Source organism: Martes martes, assembly GCF_963455335.1.
Source record: "Martes martes genome assembly, chromosome: 14".
In the NCBI taxonomy this organism is placed as follows: domain Eukaryota; kingdom Metazoa; phylum Chordata; class Mammalia; order Carnivora; family Mustelidae; genus Martes; species Martes martes.
Genome location: NC_137902.1, coordinates 53,663,783 through 53,681,531, shown reverse-complemented (window position 1 = coordinate 53,681,531; position 17,749 = coordinate 53,663,783). Strand labels below are relative to the sequence as shown.

At 40.6% G+C, this 17,749-nt stretch overlaps 1 protein-coding gene across 3 annotated transcripts in view; it reads right to left on the bottom strand.

Annotated features, from left to right (window-relative positions):
* MICU1 (mitochondrial calcium uptake 1) overlaps positions 1–17,749 on the bottom strand; it is a 253,080-nt gene that overhangs the window by 175,095 nt on the left and 60,236 nt on the right. The window lies entirely within an intron of this gene.

The window sequence follows — 17,749 nt, the reverse complement described above, 5'->3', positions numbered from 1 at the left end:
AATATACAGAGAACTCTTACAACATTATAGCAAAAAACCCCAAATAACCTGATTAAAAATGAGCAAAGGAAGTGAACAAAAGATACATCAATAGCCAACATATATATGACAATGTGCTCAACATCATCAGGAAAATGCAAATTGAAACTGCAATGGGATATTACCTCACACCTGTTAGGACAGATAGAATAAAAGAAACAAGAAAGATAACAAGTGTTGGGAGGATGTGCAGAAAAGGGATCCCTGGTACACTGTTGATGGGAATGTAAATTGATACAGCCACCTTGAAAAACAGGATGGAAGATTCTCAAAAAAAACTAACAATAGAAGTACAATATGATTCAGCAATCCCACTTTGGATATATATCCAAAGAAACTGAAATCAGGATCTCAAAGAGATCTATATTCCCATGTTCATTGCAGCATTATTCACCATAGCCCAGACACGGAAGCAACCTAAATGCCTATCAGTCAACATATTAAAATGTGATATGTGCAACACTTACACACACACACACACACACACACACACACACACAGGAATACTATTCAGCATCAAAAAAGGAAATCTTGCCATTTATGACAATACAGATGAACCTAGAGGGCATTATGCTAAGTGAAATAAGTCAGACACAGAAGAACAAATACTATATTATACCACTTACATTATGAATATAAAACAGTCAAACTCATAGAGCCAGAGAGTAGAATGGTGCTTTCCAGAGGATGGGCGAAGGGGAAAGGGGAGATATTAATCAAAGGGTAGACATTTTCAGTTACACAAAGTAAATAAGTCCTAGAGATCTACTGAACAGCACAGTGCCTATAGTTAACAAAACTCTATTGTATACTAAAAACTTTGCTAAGGGGTGGGGGGCAGGGATGGAGGGCCTGGGTTGCTCAGTGGGTTAAGCGTCCACTGTTGATTTCAGCCCAGGCAGTGATCTTAGGGTCCTGGGATTGGGCCCTGCATCAGGCTCTGTGCTCAGTGAGGAGTCTGCTTGTCTTTCTCCCTCTGCTCCGCCCTCCACTCTCTCTCTCTAATAAATAAATAAATAAATAAACAAACTCTCTTGAAAATTTGCTAAGAGGGTAGGCCTTATGCTAAGTGTTTTATCACTAAAACAACCTATAATAATAACAAATAAGAGGGTGGGAGAAAACTTCTAAAAGTGATGGACAGGTTTATGGCATAGATTGCAATAATGGATCACTGGTGTATACTTATCTCTAACTCCTTTAATTTGTCTGCATTAGTTATGTACAGCTTCTTGTATGTCAAAAAATTTTTAAGTAACTCGGAAAGAAAACTAAAAAAGGAAAGGAAATTGTACCACATGCTACAACATGGATGAACCTTGAGGACATCATCCCAAGTGAAATGAGCCAAAAAGAAAAATAATCTATGATCCCACTTATATGAGGTATCTAACATAGTCTATTTCACAGAGACAGGAAATAGAATGATGGTAATCAGGGGCTGCAGGGAGGGGGAACAGAGGTATTTAATGGATAAAGAACTTCAGTTCTGTAGGATGATAAAATTCTAAAAACCTGTTTGTCAACAGTGTGAATACACTTAACACAACCAAACTGTACACTTAAAAACAGTTAGGATGGGGGTGCCTGGGTGGCTCAGTCATTACGCATCTGCCTTCGGCTCAGGTCATGATTCCAGGGTGCTGGGATCGAGCCCCACGTTGGGCTCCCCACTTGGCAGAAAGCCTGCTTCTTCCTCTCCCACTCCTCTTGCTTGTATTCTCTCTCTCTCTCTCTCTCTCTCTCTCTCTGTCAAATAAACAAATAAAATCTTAAAAAAAAAAAAGGTTAGGATGATAAATTTTGTTATTTTTTTAATCACAAAAAAAATGAATTGAAAGAATAAATGTGGGGCCAAAAGACTAAAAAATTGGTATTTAAATAAAAACACGTACATAAAAAAATTCTACATGAAGACAAAAATCTGATGGACTTACGAGGTTAATTCAACTATTAGCAAGAAAAAAACTAAAATGTTCAGGAGAAGCCCCTCTAGCTAATTAGAGATTGAAAGTGAAACTTTATTCTATGAAAGTTTTTCCAACATCTTCATCCAAGCTAATGACTCTATTCTTTCAAATTGCTACATGACTTAGTGACTAAACCATATTACACGATTTGTTATTTTATATTTCCAGAATCTACCTTGCTCTTTAACTATTAGAGTCAAATGACTCTGTTCTTTTTACCAACCAAATACTGTCAAATATCAGCATTGTCATGTGGTTCAACATAGTATGATCATTAAGAAACAGGCTACCCAGAAGAAAGAAAGAATAAAAATTAGAGTGTGTGTGTATATATATATAGGGGGAGAGAGAGAGAGAAACTTAAAAAAAAAAAAAAAATCGAGCAGATCAATGAAACCAGAAGCTGATTCTTAGAGAAGATCAACTAAATTGATAAACCTTTAGCTAGATTTATCAAAAGGTGAGAGAGAGAGAGAGAGAGAGGGAGGGAGGGAGAGAACTCAAAGAAACACAATCAGAAAAGAAAGAGGAGAAATAACAACTGACACCAGGGAAATACAAAGGATTCTAAGGGAATATTATGAAAAATTATGTGCCAACAAGGATTCTATGGGAATATTATGAAAAATTATGTGCCAACAAACTGGATAACCTAGAAGAAATGGATAAATTCCTAGAAACATACATAAAACCTCCCAAAACTGAATCAGGAAGAAACAGAAAACTTGAACAGACTAATTACCAGCAATGAAATGGAACTGGTAATCAAAAGACTTCCAAACAACTAAAGTCCAGGACCAGATGGCTTCATAGGTGAATTATACCAAACATTTAAAGAAGAGTTAAAACCTATTTTTCTCAAGCCTAAACCCAGCAGGAGAAGAGAAATCATAAAGATCAGAGCAGAAATCAATGAAATAGAAACTAAAAAAACAATAGAACAAATCAACGAAACTAGGAACTGGTTCTTTGAAAGAATTAGTAAGACTGACAAACCCCTGGCCAGACTTATCAAAAAGAAAAGAGAAAGGACCCAAATAAATAAAATCATGAATGAAAGAGGAGAGATCACAACCAACACCAAAGAAATACAAACAATTATAAGAACATACTATGAGCAACTCTACACCAACAAATTCGACAATCTGGAAGAAATGGATACATTTCTAGAGACATATAAACTACCACAACTGAACCAGAAAGAAATAGAAAACCTGAACAGACCCATAACCAGTAAGGAGATTGAAACAGTCATCAAAAATCTCCAAACAAACAAAAGTCCAGGACCAGACGGGGAATTCTACCAGGGGAATTCTACCAAACATTTAAAGAAGAATTAATTCTTATTCTCCTGAAACTGTTCCAAAAAATAGAAATGGAAGGAAAACTTCCAAACTCATTTTATGAGGCCAGCATCACCTTGATCCCAAAATCAGACAAGGATCCCATCAAAAAAGAGAATTACAGACCAATATCCTTGATGAACACAGATGTGAAAATTCTCACCAAAATACTGGCCAATAGGATCCAACAGTACATTAAAAGGATTATTCACCACGACCAAGTGGGATTTATTCAGGGCTGCAAGGTTGGTTCAACATCCGCAAATCCATCAATGTGATACAATACATTAATAAAAGAAAGAATAAGAACCATATGATACTCTCAATAGATGCTGAAAAAGCATTTGACAAAGTGCAGCATCCCTTCCTGATTAAAACTCTTCAAAGTGTAGGGATAGAGGGCACATACCTCAATATTATCAAAGCCATCTATGAAAAACCCACTGCAAATATCATTCTCAATGGAGAAAAACTGAAAGCTTTTCTGCTAAGGTCAAGAACACAGTAAGGATGTCCGTTATCACCACTGCTGTTCAACATAGTACTCGGTGTCCTAGCCTCAGCAATCAGACAACAAAAAGAAATTAAAGGCATCCAAATTGGCAAAGAAGAAGTTGAACTATCACTCTATGCAGATGGTATGATACTATATGTGGAAAACCCAAAAGGCTCCACTCCAAAACTGCTAGAACTTATACAGGAATTCAGTAAAGTGTCAGGATATAAAGTCAATGCACAGAAATCAGTTGCATTTCTTTACACTAACAACAAGACAGAAGAAAGAGAAATTGAGGAGTCAGTCCCATTTACAATTGCACCCAAAACCATAAGATACCTAGGAATAAACCTAACCAAAGAGGCAAAGAATCTATACTCAGAAAACTATAAAGTACTCATGAAAGAAATTGAGGAAGACACAAAGAAATGGAAAAATGTTCCATGCTCATAGACTGGAAGAACAAATATTGTGAAAATGTCTATTCTACCTAAAGCAATCTACACATTTAATGCAATCCCTATCAAAATCCCATCCATTTTTTTCAAAGAAATGGAACAAATAATCCTAAAATTTCTATGGAACCAGAAAAGACCTCGAATAGCCAAAGGAATATTGAAAAAGAAAGCCAAAGTTGGTGGCATAACAATTCCAGACTTCAAGCTCTATTACAAAGCTGTCCTCATCAAGACAGTATGGTACTGGCACAAAAACAGACACATAGATCAATGGAACAGAATAGAGAGCCCAGAAATAGACCCTCAACTCTATGGTCAACTAATCTTCGACAAAGCAGGAAGGAATGTCCAATGGAAAAAAGACAGCCTCTTCAACAAATGGTGCTGGGAAAATTGGACAGCCACATGCAGAAAAATGAAATTGGACTATTTCCTTACACCACACATGAAAATAGACTCAAAATGGATGAAGGACCTCATGTGAGAAAGGAATCCATCAAAATCCTTGAGGAGAACACAGGCAGCAACCTCTTTGACCTCAACTTCAGCGACTTCTTCCTAGGAACATCGCCAAGGACAACAGAAGCAAGGGCAAAAATGAACTATTGGGATTTCATCAAGATCAAAAGCTTTTGCACAGTAAAGGAAACAGTTAACAAAACCAAAAGACAACTGACAGAATGGGAGAAGATATTTGCAAAGGACATATTAGATAAAGGGCTAGTATCCAAAATCTATAAAGAGCTTATCAAACTCAATACCCAAAGAACAAATAATCCAGTCAAGAAATGGGCAGAGGACATGAACAGACATTTCTGCAAAGAAGACATCCAGATGGCCAACAGACACATGAAAAAGTGCTCCACATCACTCGGCATCAGGGAAATACAAATCAAAACCACAATGAGATACCACCTCACACCAGTCAGAATGGCTAAAATTAAAAAGACAGGAAATGACAGATGCTGGCGAGGATTTGGAGAAAGGGGAGCCCTCCTACACTGTTGGTGGGAATGCAAGCTGGTGCAACCACTCTGGAAAACAGTGTGGAGGTTCCTCAAAAAACTGAAAATAGAGCTACCCTATGACCTAGCAATTGCACTACTGGGTATATATCCTAAAGATACAAACGTGGTGCTCCAAAGGGGCATGTGCACCCAAATGGTTATAGCAGCAATGTCCACAATGGCCAAACTATGGAAAGAAGCTAGATGTCCATCAACAGAATAATGGATAAAGAAGATGTGGTATATATATACAATGGAATACTATGCAGCCATCAAAAGAAATGAATCTTGCCATTTGCGACGACGTGGATGGAACTAGAGGGTATTATGCTTAGCGAAATACGTCAATCGGAGAAAAACAACTATCATATGATCTCCCTGATATGAAGAAGTGGAGATGCAATATGGGGGGTTTGGGGGTTAGGAAAAGAAAAAAATGAAAGAAGATGGTATTGGGAAGGAGACAAACCATAAAAGACTCAATCTCAAAAAACAGACTGAGGGTTGCTGGGGGTAGGGGGGACGGGAGAAGGTGGTGGGGATATGGACACTGGGGAGGGTATGTGCTATGATGAGTGCTGTGAAATGTGTAAACGTGGCGATTCACAGACCTGTACCCCTGGGGATAAAAACACATTATATGTTTATTTAAAAAAAATATATATATATATATACATACATATATGTATGTATATTATTTTTATTTTAAAAAAAAGAACTGTTAAAAAAAAGAAAGAAATGTTAAAAAAAAAAACTATTTTTCTCAAAATATTCCAAAAATACAGTACCGACACAAAAACAGACACACAGATCAAGAGAACAGAATAAAGAGTGCAGAAATAAACCCACAATTATATGGTCAATTACTTTACAACAAAGAAGGAAAGAATATGCAATGGGAAAAAGTCTTTTCAACAAATGGTGTTGGGAAAACCAGACAGCTCCATGCAAGAAAATGAAAGCAAAGCACTTACACTATGCACAAAAATAAACTCCAAATGGATCAGACACCTAAATGTGAGACCTGACACCATAAAAATCCTAGAAGAGAACACAGGCAATAACTTCTCTGACATTCGCGGTAGCAACATTTTCTAGATATGTCTCTGAGGCAAGGGAATAAAAGCAAAAAAACCCTAGTAGCTACTGGCACTACATAAAAATAAAAAGCTTCTGCACAGCAAAGGAAACAACAGAACAAAAAGACATGGGGTACCTGGGTGGCTCAGTTGGTTAAGCGTCTGCCCTCAGCTCAGGTCATGATCCCAGGGTCCTGGGATTGAGTCCCACATTGGGCTCCCCACTGAGTGGTAAATATGCTTCTCCTTCTCCCTCTACCCCTTCCCCCAACTTGTGAGCTCTCTCTCTTTCTGACAAATAACTTTAAAAAAAAAAAAAAAAGACAACCTACTGAATGAGAGAACAATATATCTAATAAGGGGTTAGTATCCAAAATATAAAAGAACTTATACAACTCAGCACTCAAAACACAAATAATCCAATTAAAAAATCAGCAGATGACATGAACAAACATTTCTCCAAAGAAGACATCCAGACAACCAAGAGTCACCGAAAAGATGCTCACCATCACTAATCATCGGGGAAATGCAAATCAAAAGCACAATGAGGTATCACCTCACACCTGTCAAAATGGCTAAAATCAAAACACAAAAAACAACTCATGTTGGTAAGGATGTGGAGAAAAAAGAACCGTTGTGCACTGTTGGGAATGCAAACTTGTGCAGTCACTGTGGAAAACAGCATGGACGTTGCTCAAAAAGTTAAAACTAGCATTACCATATGATTCAGTAAGTCCACTAGTGGGTATTTACACAAAGAATATGAAAATACTAATTAAAACAACAGATGCACCCCTATGTTTATTACAGCATCATTTGCAATAACCAAAATATGGAAGAAACCCAAATGCCTACCTATAGATTAATGGGTAAGGAAGATGTGGTGTGTACACATACACACACACACACACACACACACACATACACTGGAATACTTCTCAGCAATTCAAAAGAATGAAATCTTGCCATTTGCAACAATATGGATCGATCTGGAGGGTATAAAGGGTATAATGTTAAGTGAAATCAGTCAGAGAAAGACAAACACCATAGGATTTCACTCACAAATGGAATTTATGAAACAAAACAAATGAACAAAGGAAAAAAGAGACAAAACAAAAAAACAGACTCTTAAATACAGAGAACTGGCAGCTGGCAGAGGGGAAGGGAGTGGGTGGCCGAGTAAAATAGGTAAAGGGGATTAAGAGTCCATTTATCGTGATGAGCACTGAGTAACATATAGAATTGCTGAATCACTATATTGTACACATGAAACTAATATAACACCATATGTAAATTATACTGGAATAATAATTAATTAAAACTTAAAAAAAAAAAGAATAAGAAGAGAATGGACACTATTCTTTTAATCATCGAGAATTTCCAACCCAGTGCCTTACACAAAGTATTCAATATGTCTATGGCTGATTAAGGAACAAAAATCAAAGTCTTCATCTATACTGATCAGAAAAGGGATTGGAAAATACACACTGGGATTAAATTACTGCAATATGAGAAAATTCTTAACGCATCCCTTTCATATGACTATATAAAGAAGATAAAAACCAACAGTTATTTCATTTACTTACAAATAATATTTTATGCATACAAACAAAGGCAAAGAAGTATTTTAATTGTAAGCAAGAAAAATAACTTTTTTTTAAAGGTTAAGCCTAAAAAACTCATTTTTAAAAAGCAACAAGAAACTAACTCCCCACCTGGTTCAAAAACAATTTTTTTTTAAAAAAATATTTTATTTATTTATTTGACAGAGACACAGCGAGAGAAGGAACACAAGCAGGGGGAGTGGGAGAGGGACTAACAGGCTTCTGGCTAAGCAGGGAGCCCGATGTGGGGCTCAATCCCAGGACCCTGGATCATGACCTGAGCCGAAGGCAAATGTTTAACGACTGAGCAGAGCCACCCAGGTGCCCCCAAAAGTAATCTTTTCATCACACCTCAAATTTCCTTTCAACCTTGACCCTAACTCATTAAGGTTAGATCATTTTCCTATTTATTTCCCTCTGAAGAGTTTGTGGAACCAAATGATTAGGGGCTGATAAAGTGGAGACCTAAGGTATTTATTCACAAAGAAAAGAGACAGCATTCATTCATTTCTTCATTCAAATGCTATAGGAGCTACACTAGTTGCTAAGATAAATATAAATAAGACTGCCTGTCCTTAAGAGAGTCACAGTAAATAGGGAAAACAGATAAGTCAAATGGTAAAGAATATATAAAGACAGAGAATAGGGTCAGGAAAAGCCTCCTGGAAAGGCTGAGTCATACCTGATTTCTCAAAAACCTAACGCTCTAGAAAAGAAAATCTACAGACATTCAGTGTCATCTGGTATAATCTCCTAACCACACTGTTTTATTCAGTTCATTTAGTTAAACAGCATTCATAATCTCTTCTAAAAACTTGACCTGAATGCTGCTCGTGTGTAGTAGGCGGGTTACACCCTATTACATCCCTACAACTTTCACCACTTTAGGAATTGCACATTTCCAAGAGTGGTAAAGATATAATAATACAGTGATTTAAACATTATAGAGTTGGTGACATATAATGATGTATAGAAAGAAGACTTCTGCTTTCAACTACAATAGAGTAAATACACCTGACTTGCCTTCCCAGTGTAAGGAAAAATACAGAAAATTTAACAAAATATATAAAACATGTTCAGACACTAAACAACAGACAGCAGACAACAACACACAGCAACTCTCTGAAAAAAATTAGACCTGTAACTGTCCTGAAGTTCTCTTTGGCGACATTTTCCAGATCAGGAGCAGGATCCCAAGCAATATGGAGTGACCATGCTAAGTTGAGAAGAGAGAGATTGCAGTTTGGAGAAGCTGAGGTGGCAGGAATGTGTGGGGAAGAGGACCAGAGAGGAGGAAGTTACACAAAGATGAAGTTCCATGAACCTAATGGGGTCTCCCTTAAGTTAATAGTTAAGTAGTACATTCTTAGGATTAAAATATTCAATGTTGGGCAAAGAACAATTACCAAAGAGCTATAGGCCAAATACTTTTCAGAACTTATAAGCAGGAAATGTTCAACCTGTGAGAAATCATTGAACACTCAAAGCATTTAATAAACACAATGGATGGGCCATGTCTTATTAGTAGGGCTAAATTAGCCCTAGAGCAAAGAACACTCTATCTAAACCATGCTGACCAAAAAATAAATAAATAAATAAAACAGCAACAAACAACAACAACAAAAAAACCAACTTAAAAACAAGCTCTGCATGATCAGAGTCTTCAATAAATAAACTGGCTACGAATACAAAAATCCATATACTTTTAAAGGAAAACAAAAAAATTCAGACACTCAAAAATGTTAACATACACAATGAAAAATATCTAATAAAGTAATTATCAGATGTCAGTAAGATGGCAGAATACGAAGTCCCAGGCTTTGACGACCCCAGAAACACTGATTTAACAACAATGTACAGATCAAAATACCTTTATGAGATTCCCCACATCCAATTGTAAGGACCTATTTTATATTTTTATATTTTAGCAAGAGGCTTTCATTGAGGTTAAACAAAAACTTTGTTGTTTAACCCTTAACCTGTCCCTGCTCCCCTTCCCCCAGGGGATTCACTTAAAAACAAGTCCCGGAAACCAGTTCCAGGTGACAAAGCCCAGATACAAGGGTGGGTCAGGCCAGGTAGAGACATCGATCAGTGAGGGGGTTGCATACCATCTCCCTAGCTACCAAGGAGTATGGGCCCCGCCCTTTGGGAACTTTTTTGGCACCAATCCTAATCAAGGTGTAATAGGCTGGTTCAAATGTCTACTAGGGTAAATTGTAATTCAATTGGTCACCTAGCATCACTGTGGAGTTTCCTGTGTGGTTACAATCTCATTGGTGACCTGTGCATGGCCAGGCCCGACTGCATGGCCTTTGCCCTTAAAAGCTAGACTGTGAAACAGAGAAGGGTTGCCCTCTCTTGTAAGAGGTGCATCCCCGAAAGTTCGGTTAGGTTCTTGATGCTTGGCGCGAAATAAAGCTTTGCTTGACCTTCACTTTATATCAGTCTCACTCTAATCACGGACCCATTATTGGGGCATAACTTATGGGGGCTCGTCCGGGATTAAACGATGAGAACTGAGCCAGCATCAGAATTTCTGGGAAAAGCCTCGAGGTAAGATCTCACAGATTTTACTCTGTGGGATCCGCCGATCTCCAGGTGCTCTGTGAGATAGGTCGGTCTGTCTGGGTGGAGCTCCAGGTATAGCCCACCAGAGTGAAGCCGGATGCGGCCATGCTCCCCAGGGCTGGAGAGGATAAGGGGACGCCCCTTCCCTCCACTGGTAGATCGCCCGGGGGTTCAAGTCCCCCTAGGCGGCCAGGGGGTTCGAGTCCCCCTGGGTGGCCAGAAGATCAAAAGTCCCCACCGGTGGCAGGTTCTGGGTAAGAACTGCTGGGCCTGTGGTTGTCTTTGTCTTGTCTTATTGTTGTCTGCTGTGCTGTTTGTTGTGTTTGAAGGAATAGGGCAAACAGAGAGTAAGGGAACTCTGACTCTTAATGGCTATAACTGGAGCCAACTGGGGTTGGTCTAACTCGAGACAGAGACTTTAAGGAATATTCCCAAGCAACTGCCGAAACAACTTTGTTTCGGGGACATTCCTTGCCCTCTCTGTCCCGATGGAGACTGCCTAGCCCCTCCCCCCTTGCTGGCGGGAAAGCATGATGTGTGCTCCTCTCTTGGAGCTGATGAGCCCTAGAACTGGGAACCCTTTCTCTGCATTCTGGTGGCACTTTGTTCTGTTCTTCACTGTCGGGAAACAAGAGCACCCCCTGGACCTAACACCCCCCACTCCGGATCTTCCCACCCGGGTCTCAGGTAAACATTCGAAGTGGAGTGGGCCCAGGTGGAACGTAAATCAGTATTTGAACTAAGTTAAGTTTGTTGGGTTAATTAGGATAAACATGTCTTTTGAGTTAACAGTAGAAATGTGAAACTTAAGAGTTTTTACTTAAAGTCAAGTAAGCTTGTGTTATTTGTTAAAATCTGTGTTAAATCTATTAGCAAAGAGATGACTAAACTGATGGTTAATTGTCTGTCTCAAAGTTTTCATGGGTAATTCTTAAGGTAGCTTTCAAAGTCTTTGGTAACCTGAAACTTTAAACCAAATGGGATAAAATGCTAGAGCGCTGGTTGTTGGAACTAGGTTTGTGCTTTTGAAATCTGTTGGTAAACATGTTTTGTGCTTAACTGATTGATAAATTTGTCATCTAAAGAATTCTGTTGTAACAGTTCACAACTAGTTTATATTTAATCTTCAGTAGAGGTTAAGGTTATTTCTAACAGTACAAAATTCTGCTAAATGGAACTAAGACTGATGGAAATAAGGGAAACAACTCTGTAGAAAAGTAGGAAATATGTAAAAAGGAGAGAAAAATACCAGATGCCTGATTCTGTTTGAATAAGAAAGAAAAACAGGCCCAGGGCCTCGGTCTGAGCTAGATCCATTCCCAAAGAATGGAAGGGGAGACCCGGTGGGGGGAGGTGTCCAACCTGTTTGAATCTGAAGAGTGCCTGACTGTGTGAATGTGTCTGTATGGCTCCACAGCTTCAGCTACGGAGTCTGAGTGGGCTGTACCCTGAGTCTCGCGGGGCGTCATATGGCATAACGGTCATCTACTCCACGGAGCAGCCTGGTCCGGGGTTTGTACGGACAGACCTTAGCTAAGACGCTCCCAAGTTCCTGTCCAAGCGAGCAGGACAGCATCTGAAAGATCCCCCTTCCTTTGTCTGCGACATCATTCATGATGGGAGGGAAACCCAGAAAACTCATATCTTAAGACTGTACCCTTAAAAATAAAAAAAGGAAAGACACTGGTATAGAAAAGCTGGTTTTCTCTCTGTTTAAAAGGGCAAAGTTTTCTTTGGTTAATTGAAATGTAAATGGTTTTCTCTTTGCCTGCCCAGAGTTGTGAATGAGATCTCTTTGGCTCATAAGGCTTCCTTGATATGCTAAGTTACTCAGGGAGTACTGCTAAACCAATGATAAACCTTGGGTTGCATTTGGGTTAATGCTGTAATTATTCTAGAGGTTCTATACATTTCCTAGAGTTTAATGTTTTGATAAGGGTCATCACTTGATATTTAACCATATCTATTCTGAGTTTTTGTCATTTGTAATTGTTTTAATTCTCTTGTAAGATGAATTCCGCCTTAAAGGAAATTCATATGGGAAGACTTTCAGGACAAATACAGGTCTTTGATATGTTAAAATCCTGGGAACTGAAATGGGTAAGAATTTACAGAAGTAAGGGCTGCATTTGGACTCAACCAGAATTAGTAACATGGGACTAGATGAACTGAAAGGTTGTAATGCCGTGTTTCTTAATGTTTTGTCTTGTTTTAAACATGACTGGTTCTGTAATGTTTGCTCCTCGAGACCAGGGAAACTTTTTCTTAAGTTATCTGTAACTTACAGAGATGTAAAAGTACTCATTTGTAAACAAATCAAGGCATTCAACTTTTCTCTCTATCTGAATCCTCTGAAACCAAAAGGTCTCAGTTAAGTATTCTTTTTTCCTTGGCAATCAGTTATTTGCATAAGTTCAATAAGAATCTGTTCTCCTTGTAACAGGACAGCATTGGAAACACTGGTTATTTTACCAGGGCTTTGACTGGTATGTCATATTTGAAAAGACTCAGATATGACCAGCTTAAAGGAACTTAGGTTGACTTTGTAAAACCTGGAGCCATAAAGCCCTTTGGAACTGTTGGTCTGATACTTGCTTACACAGTTCCCAGCAGCCTCACCAGATGAGTAAAGAATGTCACTCCCTGGTAGGAGGAGGAGCCTCAGGATACTTTGGGCACCTCAGAGAGATGAATTTGCCCAAGTCGACGGGTATTGCAGGTATGTCTGATGGCAAGTACGTGGCTTGGCTTCTGGCCCGGAGAGGCTACTAAAAGTTCAACCTAGAGATTCCTTATAAGAAGTTCCAGCAAAGCAGATTCTAAATCTGTATGATTACTTACTGTTCTTGCTGAGCTTATGTAAATAATTACACCAAGTTTGTTAAAACTGGACTTGTTTTTCGAATGAATTGGTCCTGATTTGGATATCTCTGGAAATGGTTATTTTAGAGAGAAAAATTGTTTTAATAACATGCCTTTATGGGTATCAAATTCTAGATTAGATTGTTATTAAATGTTTGTTTATGTAAGCTAGGCAGCTTAAGGTAAACTTCAGAGAAGTTCCACGATAACTCGTGTAGACGATCTTGCTCTTGCCAGTCAGTCAGCCCCAGATATAAGGAGGAATTGAGGATTTGAAATGAAGAACCTGACTGAGTTAGTGGGAATAGTAAAAACAGCCACTGAGGACTATGGGTCATGCTTGCGGGGGACAAGAGCTCTCTTACAGACTCTGCAGGGAAAAGGGTATCAGGTGTCAGCAGTGAAAACACAACTTTGTAAGAGCCACACCACTTATTTAGACTTTGGTCTCCATAACGGAGTTCCTTGGGACGGTGGGCTATTGTAGGCTGTGGATACCGCGGTCTGTGGAGATTGCCCGGCCTCTCTACGAACTGGCTAAGGGAGAACTCACTATGGTAGAGTGGACAGCTGAGGCAGAAGGAACATTTTGGGAATTACAAAGAGCCTTACTGAGTGCCCCAGCACTGGCCATCCCACACGATACCAAGCCCTTCTACTTGTATATGGATGGAAAGGCAGGGGTGACTGAAGGAGTTTTGACTCAGACTCTGAGGCCTTGGCAAAGGCCAATAGCTTATCTTAGCAAGAAACTAGATCCAGTAGAGGCTGGGTTCCCCCTTGCCTCCGCATAATTGCTGCCACGGCCCTCCTGGTCAAGGATGCAGGTATATTTACAGAAATGGACTAAATTAGACTATGAAGGGGATTGGGCTAAGACTAGAACAGGAAAGTTAATCCTTCCTTGAAGACTAGGAAGAAATCAGTAAGTCAAATACATCAGGGCACTCATTTGGGGACACGCAAGTTTAAAGAGATTATGGGCAAGCAGTTCTAGGTTTCTAAATTAGGGCGTATGGCTCAAGATGTGGTTGATAGATGTGCTCAATGTCAGGCGGTAAATGCGGGAGGAACTAGAATGGGAAGTGGTAAAAGAGAAAGAGGTAAGGAACCAGGAATTTATTGGGAAATAGATTTTACAGAGATGAAACCAGGAAAATATGGGCACAAGTATATGTTAGTTTTTGTAGATACCTTTTCAGGCTGGGCGGAAGCTTTTTCCTCCAAACATGAAACGGCAGGAATGGTAGCCAAAAACCTACTAGAAGAAATAACTCCTAGGTTTGGGCTGCCTCTCGCAATTGGGTCAGACAATGGCCCTGCATTTGTGAGTTCAGTCTCACAGGCACTGGCCAAAGCCATAGGCACTAATTGGAAACTACATTGCGCCTACCGGCCCCAAAGCTCCAGGCAAGTAAAAAGAATGAATTGGACTCTTAAAGAAACATTGACAACGTTAATTCTGGAGACTGGCGGTGGGTGGGTAGATCTCCTTCCCTTCGCCCTCCTCAGGGCACGATGTACACCCTACTTAAATAAGGTGACCCCAGGGGCGCCTGGGTGGCTCAGTGGGTTAAAGCCTCTGCCTTCGGCTCAGGTCGTGATCCCAGGGTCCTGGGATCGAGCCCCGCATCGGGCTCTCTGCTCAGCGGGGGGCCTGCTTCCCCCTCTCTCTCTGCCTGCCTCTCTGCCTACTTGTGATCTCTCTCTGTCAATTAAATAAATAAAATCTTTAAAAAAAAAAAAATAAGGTGACCCCATTTGAAATAATGTTCGGGAGACCCCCAACCCCCACCCTCGATTACAAGAGGTTGCTATAGCAGAAATGACTGATCAGTCTGTACTCCAGTCACCGCAGGCATTACAGTCTGTCTTAAAAAGAGTCCATGCAGGGATCCGGACTGCCCACACTGGGATGGAGACGGAGGTGAAGCCACATGCCTACCAACCCAGGGACTTGGTTTGGGTACGCCGCCACCAAGTGGGAAACCTGGAGCCTCGCTGAAAGGGACCGTTTACTGTCATCCTGACCACCCCCACGGCAATAAAAGTAGAAGGCATCAGGGTCTGGATTCACGCGGGTCACGTCAAACGAGCCGAGGACGAGAACGCCCCCCAGAGGTGGATGCCGCTGCCGATGGACCCCGCCGATCCTGGACTAAAACTAAGACTCAAAAACAATGAGTTCGGGGCGCCTGGGTGGCTCAGTGGGTTAAAGCCTCTGCCTTCGGCTCGGGTCATGATCCCAGGGTCCTGGGATAGAGCCCCGCGTCGGGCTCTCTGCTCAGCGGGGAGCCTGCTTCCTCCTCTCTCTGCCTGTCTCTCTGCCTACTTGTGATTTCTGTCTGTCAAATAAATAAATAAAAATCTTTAAAAAAAAAAAACAAAACAGTGAGTTCATTAAGTTCATTGTTGCCCCTGTTGTTAAGATATAGGTGGGAAGTATAAGCAATTGCAAAATAAAAGGAAGGGGGGGGGAAGCTCTGCATAACCTTAGGAGAGAAATACTGTTTCTGGGTAAATCACAGTGGAGTCATTAAAACAGTCTTGCAGCTGTTAAAAAGGGGGATATAGAACTGGCTAAAAAGTCAAAGATTTGACTAGTCTCCAAAGAAAAGGGGGGAATGTAAGGACCTATTTTATATTTTAGAAAGAGGCTTTTATTGAGGTTAAACAAAAACCTTGTTGTTTAACCCTTAACCTGTCCCTGCTCCCCTTCCCCCAGGGGATTCACTTAAAAACAAGTCCCGGAAACCAGTTCCAGGTGACAAAGCCCAGATACAAGGGTGGGTCAGGCCAGGTAGAGACATCGATCAGTGAGGGGGTTGCATACCGTCTCCCTAGCTACCAAGGAGTATGGGCCCCGCCCTTTGGGAACCTTTTTGGCACCAATCCTAATTGGTGGTTCAAATGTCTATTAGGCTGGTTCAAATGTCTACTAGGGTAAATTGTAACTCAAGTGGTCACCTAGCATCACTGTGGAGCTTCCTGTGTGTGTTACAATCTCACTGGTCACCTGTATGTGGCCAGGCCCGACTGCACGGCCTTTGCCTTTAAAAGCTAGGCTGTGAAACAGAGAAGGGTCGCCCTCTCTTGTAAGAGGTGCATCCCCGAACGTTCGGTTAGGTTCTTGATGCTTGGCGCGCCCCGAACATTCGGTTAGGTTCTTGATGCTTGGCGCGAAATAAAGCTTTGCTTGACCTTCGCTTTATATCAGTCTCGCTCCTTTAATCACGGACCCATTATTGGGGCATAACACAATGAAGAAGTTGCAGTACACCAGGAAAAACACAATGCGCAAACAGACACAAGGAAATGCGTATGAGGAGCAATTTCATTTTACCCTTGTCAGCCCCTCCCCCCAGGCAGGAACAGCTCAGCATATCCTACAGGAAGGAATGAGAATGTAAGTGTTTCCAACATTCTATCTATTCAGAGGGCTGCTCAAGGGACTGGTTTCTGTTCACCTCACTTGGCGTGCTGATGGAAGGTGGCATAGTTTGCATTCCTGAGGGTGGGTAAGAAAAAAGAAAAGTGGGAGGTGGTTTGTGGAGCTGGCCCAGCTTGGCACAATCAGGAAAAGATGCGAAACAAGCCTTCTCCCTCAGGAGGGAGGGAAAGAAGTGGAAGGTGTGTCTGGTGTTCTAGTTTTTCAGAAGGCTGTCTGGAAGACTGGTATGTGCCTCACCTGACTTGGGGTTGGAATGGGGAGCTGGCATACTTTGCCTGCCTGGCAGGTGATGAGAAGAGACAGGAGGTGCCTTGCTGCTATGCACAGAGAACTTGCAGTGCTGCAGAGAAACACCAGAGGGAACAAGAGATGAACAGCTCTTGAAAAAGAAATTGGCAAGCTCTGCAATTGAGAACTGCCCTCACAAACCCAGAGAAGCTGTATCCTCTCCCAAAAAAGCTTCAGAGGCACAAGAATCTGTAACTGGGCTGATTGCTGTATGAAGCCAGTCTATAAAGATTGGGATATGTGGTTGATTCCTCAAAAATGTGAATCTTAACATAAAGTTGCAAGATACATGGAAGTAACAGAAATGTGGCCCAAAAAGAGGAACAAAATATATCTCCAGAAACTGACCCTAAAGAAATAGAAATATTTACTACTTGAAAAAGAACTCAAAATACCCATCATAAAGATGCTCTATAAGCTCAAGAAAAAACTGCATTAAAAAAACTACCATCAAGAGAGTTTTTTGTATTGTTTTTTTAGATTTTATTTATTTAATTAACAGAGAGAGATCACAAGTAGGCAGAGAGGCAGGCAAGGACAGGGGGAGTAGGGAGTAGGCTCCCCGCTGAGCAGAGAGCCCA